The following is a 6,577-nucleotide window of genomic DNA, read 5'->3' as shown; positions in this document are numbered from 1 at the left end:
ATTGGATTTTGTCAAAGACTTTATCAGCATCTAGTGAAATGATCTTTTTTTTTTTCTTTTCAGTTTGTATGTTGAACCATTCCTACATTCATCAGATGAAATCTACTTGATCATGGTAGATAATCTTTTTTATATATTCTTGGATTTTTTGTTTGCTAGTATTTTTTTGAGTAATTTTGCATCAATGTATATGAGGGAAATTTGTCTGTAATTTTCTTTTTTGGTATGTTTTTGTGTGTTTTGGGTTTCAGGGTAAATGTAGCCTCTTGAAAAGAATTTGGTAAATCTCCCAACCTTAAAAAGCATAGTGCCAGATGGTTTCATTATATAATTCTATCAGAATTTTAAAGTATAATAATACTTCTCAAATTGTTCCACACAATAAAAAACAGAAGGAACATTGCCAAATTCTTTTTATCATGTGTATTTTTTAAACATTTGTAAAAATACAGATATTTACAACTTAAATTGAAACCTGCAAAATATGGTGCATACACTGATGATCATGGCATGGGGAAGACATAATGAACTTTAAAAAATTATGAAAATTGTGTGATCTAAACAGGCGAATGTTTGACATGGCAAGATCATGTTTTCTTAAACTGCTGAAGTAATTTACATATTTATAATAAAAAATTAGAGAAGCTTTTTTCTTTGTAATACATATGAAGGATCCTGTCTATGTTTAGAGGTAACTTCAATGGTTTTGCTTCTGGATGGAGAGAGGTTCATCTTTGTAAAGTGTGTTACATACATACATACATACATACATATTCCCCAAAGAATGGACTACAATCTATATGTAATAATCACAGATATTTATTTAACCTATATATTTAGATATTAAATCATCATACCCAACTGGGTAAATTTCAAGCCATAATTTCCTGAACACAATAATTTAAATTAAAGTTTCCCATATCACACATCTCGATTTAACACACAAATCAATCACTGAACAAAAGTAAAAGGGAAAAGAAGACCTATAATATTGACTCACATAACAAGACTCTGGCATATGTGCTATCTGGGCACATGTTAACATTGGGTTTGAAATTTTTTTTTTTTATAAAACGAAACAAGTTTATTTATAACAAAACAACTAGAAAGGACAAACAAATGAATCTTTTACAGTATCAGACTATCACCTTTGCAAAGTATTACAAGAAAAATCATAGTTTAGTCATTAGAAATTGTATAACTTGTTATGTGTCAATGGCTATACTATTTTAGAAATTACATGCACAAATCTCATTGTTTTTCTTTGGTTGAAAGTGTAGCTTTGCTAAGATTAGGTGTCTTTCTTGTGTATTTTTGAAGTTTCTGTAAACAATTTACTTCCTATGAAGATATAGTTATTGCCTTCATAGTGTTTTAAATGTTAAATTTTTAAAAATTTAGCTAACATACATATTATGAGAAAAATGATTAACATCACACAGATACGGGCCTATTTAACATTTTACTGGAAACAATATTTTTATTAATATATTGACATCATAATAGAAAATTGAAATCAGTCATCATTGTGCTAACATGATTTATTTTAATCCCATTTGATTCCCTCATACTTTTGAAATTTCTAATATCTGTACTCAAAAATTTGAATTTCAAGCCTTTTTTTCTGGTTAAAAGTATACTTTCTTCCAAATAATATGCTTTAATTTTACATGAATACTTTACTGAGAAGCTTGTTGATGACTTAATTCAATTGTTCTTGAAAAGTATAAATGATATATTTAATTTGTATGGATATTAATTTAAAATTCTACAATGGACTATTAAAGCTTCACACAGAGATAAATGTAACTGTTGTGTTTTAAAATGAGATATTTTTCAAACAAAGAATTTAATTGTAAACCAACATGGAGCCATTGTAAGATTTATTAACCTACTGACAGTCCCCTAGCCTCGCTGATTTATATCTTCAAGCTTTTCAATGTTTTGAAACAATTAAAGTGACAGTTATAGTACTTAAATGATATTGCTACACAGACGTTATAATATCATTAATTCTTGATCACTTGTAATGGCAACTAAACCCTTTTTTTTTTTTTTTTTTGATCGTAAAGATACTGCAATTTAGAAATGATTATGCTAAAGAAGTGATTTCTGAAACACTGCCATCTTGTGGCGCAGTTTGTGATATGGCCTGCTGAAATCAGTGCCCTATGAGATTAAATGTAAACAAAAAATGATTGCCATGGAAACCTATAGAACAAGAATAACCTATAACTTAATTAGGAAACATCCCTTCTCTGCTCGCCCAGACTAAAGTAATATCAGAAGCAGAAGATACAATGTGTCCTACTTGCCTACACAGTCATTATGAGGAAATAATTAAGGAAGAAATTCAGTCAGTACTAGCTAATACTCCCAAAAGGGGAAAAGGCTTAAGTTTCACTAAACCTGAAGTATTTCTGTACAGAAATTATGTATTAGGCATGTTCAATATAAGCTTTACATTGATCTTACCCAGCATACAGACTCATTGACTGTCCTTGGCTTTTGTCTAAACAGGATCTCATTTGCAGCATGATTTGAGCTCTCAGTGATGTGGTCTTATGAAGGCATGACTGAGTTGTTTGATAAGCCAGGATCTTCTAAATCACCCTATTCTCATCTACGATTAATTCAGACATAGAAATGATATGCATATGCAGAGTTAGCTCAAACTCTGTTTTGTGAATGAAATGATAATTTTGTTTCATTTCTGTACTTAAAGACAAGTAAAGCCTGTTTCCAAAACAAAGGGTGTTTAAATAGTTATCATTGTTAAAGGCAAATCAAGTATATTTAACATGATCTGAAAAAAGCATCAAAATTGTTCATAAGCTACTGGCAAAACCCACAGTGTCTATTCCAAACTGCAGGCTCAGTGATATTCAAATGGTGCATTCGTTACTTTAAGGTTTATATTACAAAGGTTCACTCATTACACAAGCACTGTATGAAGATACTCTGGAAATTCAGCCCACTGGAAGAGGTGCTGCATGATCTTCTGTACTAAGAGGTTGCCTGGAAGTGCACCAGGGGCATTTGATAGATCACAGACATAAAAGGAATATTTGTATACACTGTTAAGATCAGTTTAGGCCTACTGTGGTAGCTGAAACAAGGAAGCAGTACAAAGCAATCCTGTGTAAATTGCCCCAAGCTTTGAGTACTGAAATAGTTTTCACAAAATAAAAGCAAAACTCCTTATGTGGCAACCTTGCCCTTGCTCTCAAGACAATCTTTTATTTTTATTTTTTATTTTTTTTTTGGTAGGGGAATTAATGTGAGTACTATCAATGAACTCACCCTTGTAATAATCCTTCCTTACATCTTTGCCAAGTGTTTTCTATTTCTGTGCATCTTAGCCCAAAATTCAAGTGCTTTCACTTTTGTTAGGATCCAGAGACAAATTGCTCTAATTTATTTTTGTACTGGATCTTTGACCCTATGGTGGCATCAACAATATAATATCAGAGGCCTTCCTCAGCATGTCTTCAAATGCCGAATACTAAATTAACCAATGTTTAAAGAAGGAAACATAGATGTGAGTAAGTGACAATGCAGATATGTTAAAGACAAAAAACTTTTATGAGTGAAATATTCCTTGTAAATGATTATTATTGTTACGATTTCATTTTGAAATGCCATTTGATTATGTGAAATGTGGAAACTTGTGTTTAGAGATAGAAAGTCATGCATGTTAAGAATAAGGATATTTGTGAATACACTACTTTAAAAAGGTGACCTTTTCTTCCATAAAAGATGCAACTAGATTCAACTCCCACCACTACTTACACACAAACAAAACACACAACTAACAAACTCGTGTATGAAATGTGCCCTATTTTGCCTTAGTATTCATCAGTCTAAAGACATTCTCTCTGATATATAATAGGTATGAATTGTGGTATTATGAAACAACAATGTAGTGAGTTAAGCAACTCAAATTTGTGAAGAATATGTAATTCTAAAGCATTTTAGATATTTTCATTAAACACACATGTAGAGTTTCAAACATAGTCTGATATGTGTGTGTGTGTGTGTGTGTGTGTGTGTGTGTGTGTTTAATAGCAGCAAGTATTTGGCTGTAGCATTAAAAAATTAAATCAAAGGCATTTTTAAGTTAGTGCCTCTCCTACACTATTGCTTCAGAATGGAAAAACACTAATGGTCCGGTCCCTAGAAAATGCTGACTTCTCTTTCTTGTATGAATAACCCAATAGTTAGAGAGGCAGAATTCTAGGAATTATTCTCTCTTAGAACAAATATCATGACCTAAAATTGTCCATTTAAGCCTTCTTATGCAGACCCGAAGTGATTCTTGATAAGTAGCCAGAGAATACTAGTTCATTATTCACAAACTCTAATGTTTGTACAAAACTGCTTCGAGATTATGGAAGGGAAATCTAAAGCATGATGCATTCATTCGCTCATGCTACTTCATACTAGGTCTTAGAGAGTTCAAATTTGAAGCTAGAAATATAACTCAGTGAAAAGTGCTAAACGGAAATCAGAGCTTTGCCAAAAATTATTTATTAAAAATTATCTGAAATTAATACTTTCAAAAGAATGATGATTTTCAAAAGATGAGACTTCAAAAGATAAGATTTCAAAAGAAAATAGGTAAAATAACTTTTTATTTTAAATGATCAATACCCCATGGTTTTTCTACAATATTCTAAATTGTCTCTAATGTCCTACATTTCATATATTTGAAACACATTGTTTGTGGTTAAAGCTTAATTTTCTAATACACTTTACCTGTGTTAAGCTATTTTTCATCAATTCAAAACACTCATCTATAATATCTTAAGCTCCAAAGGGTTATCATTTATACTCCTTTAGATAGACTTAGTACTCTAATATCTAATGATAATAATATTAACAATAAGACCTTTCTTTCAGTTTCTTGTCTTTCAAATGCTTCATGAGACTCTACAAGGGATATAGAAAGATGTTGTGGAACAGAAAAAACTGCTTACAAATTTGTGACTATCAATAAGAATGTGTGTGTTCCTGTCTTTGTGCCCATTTGGAGTCAGTGGTTCCCATTTGCAGAGTGTCTAGATGTTAGTTTCTACTCTTTTATGCATCAGTCTTGACCAGCTCAGTGCAGAGCCCCACCACCAGGTTAGAGATGAAAATGTCCCCAGACTCTCCAGACCGACAGGACTTCTTGATGCCCCAACAATTGGAATGGGCCAGCTTATAAGCCTGCAGAGACTCTGTTACAGAGGCGACCTAGCTTACTTCAAGCATGAAGCAGTTGCAGGCCTTTCTGTCTGCAGCCTTGGCAATCCATATTGTATTGGTTACCATGAGATCATCCCTAATTACCTGGATGCCTGCACTAGCTGTGAACTTCCACACACCTTCCCATTTGTCGTGGTCAAAGGACTGTTTGGTGAATACCAGTGCATACTCCAGAATGAAGGACTTATACAGGTTAGCCATCCAGTCAGGCGTGATGTACCTGCTGGAATCATCAGAAGATTTGAGGTCCAAGTCATACTTGCCAGACCTGAAGAAATCAGAGGCAGCCATGTCCATGCCAGTAACACCCTGGTCAGTGTAGCCGGCCTTCACAACTGCATTCTTCAGCAGCTCTGGGTTTTTTGTGCTCTCTAGGATGTTAGGTGCAAATCTGCCCATATCACTTATGTTGATCGTGTTCTGCCATATTGTCCTTGATGATATTTTTCATGTTGTGATAAACCTCTGCTCCAATAAGCACAGTTTCCGGGAACCTGGATAACTCACAGAGAGGATCATGAATTTTTGCATGGCCATCTCATTGCCAGGATGAGAATCACCTTTGATCACACTGAAAGATGACTTCATGGTTGCCAGCCAAGTTAGTGATGTGAAGGTAAAGGGACACCCCTTTTTTCCATGGCTTCAGTGTGGCAGACAGCAAGAGACACTTCCTGAATGACATTTTTTGCCAAATTTAGATTTATTTTCAGTGCCATCCATCTTGGTTATCAGTTTGTCCATTTCTCTTGTGCCAGAAAATTCAGTTTCTTTCTAACCAGAGCAGATGCAATAGTGTTATTGATGTACTCAACAGCCTTTGAGATACCCTTCCACATGCAGTGTGTCTTCTCATTGCCATGGAGTCCAGAGTCTCATAGGCATCAGCTCAGAAAAGACCTGTTGAGGTGTAGAATTCAACCTGAACAGTAGGAATTCCATGAGAATCAAAGATCTCTCTAGCATGTATCTTGACAATAGACATAGTGAATTTCTGGCTACTGGATTGTTGTATAGGAAAGAAACGGAGGTTTCTGAAGATAAATAGGGTGTTAAGAAGAGACTTTTGCACAACCCTGTTTCCTAAGCTGTTCGCCTAAAGACTAATCTAAGCTTTTGGCTATGGGTGACCATTTGTTCTCTGGCAAAACTGTGAGATATTATAGATAAAAACTCAATTAAATGTTGTGGGATCCACAAAAGCCATTGTGTTCCAAAACATATACAACTGTCTTTGTGGCCAATGGTAAAGTCAAGGCCAGCGCAGGCAGAGAGCACAAGTGACAAAGTAAGCAACTGGAACTTTTACTAATGAGTGGGATATGGG

General features: G+C 34.0%; 1 pseudogene; it reads right to left on the bottom strand.

Moving 5' to 3' along the window:
* Positions 1-5,082: 5,082 nt before the first annotated feature.
* LOC127215488 (alpha-enolase-like) lies at positions 5,083-6,256 on the bottom strand (annotated as a pseudogene).
* Between the last annotated feature and the right edge of the window lie 321 nt (positions 6,257-6,577).

This window comes from Phodopus roborovskii, unplaced genomic scaffold (assembly GCF_943737965.1).
Source record: "Phodopus roborovskii unplaced genomic scaffold, PHOROB, whole genome shotgun sequence".
NCBI lineage: Eukaryota > Metazoa > Chordata > Mammalia > Rodentia > Cricetidae > Phodopus > Phodopus roborovskii.
This window is presented reverse-complemented; position numbering and strand designations above follow the sequence as displayed.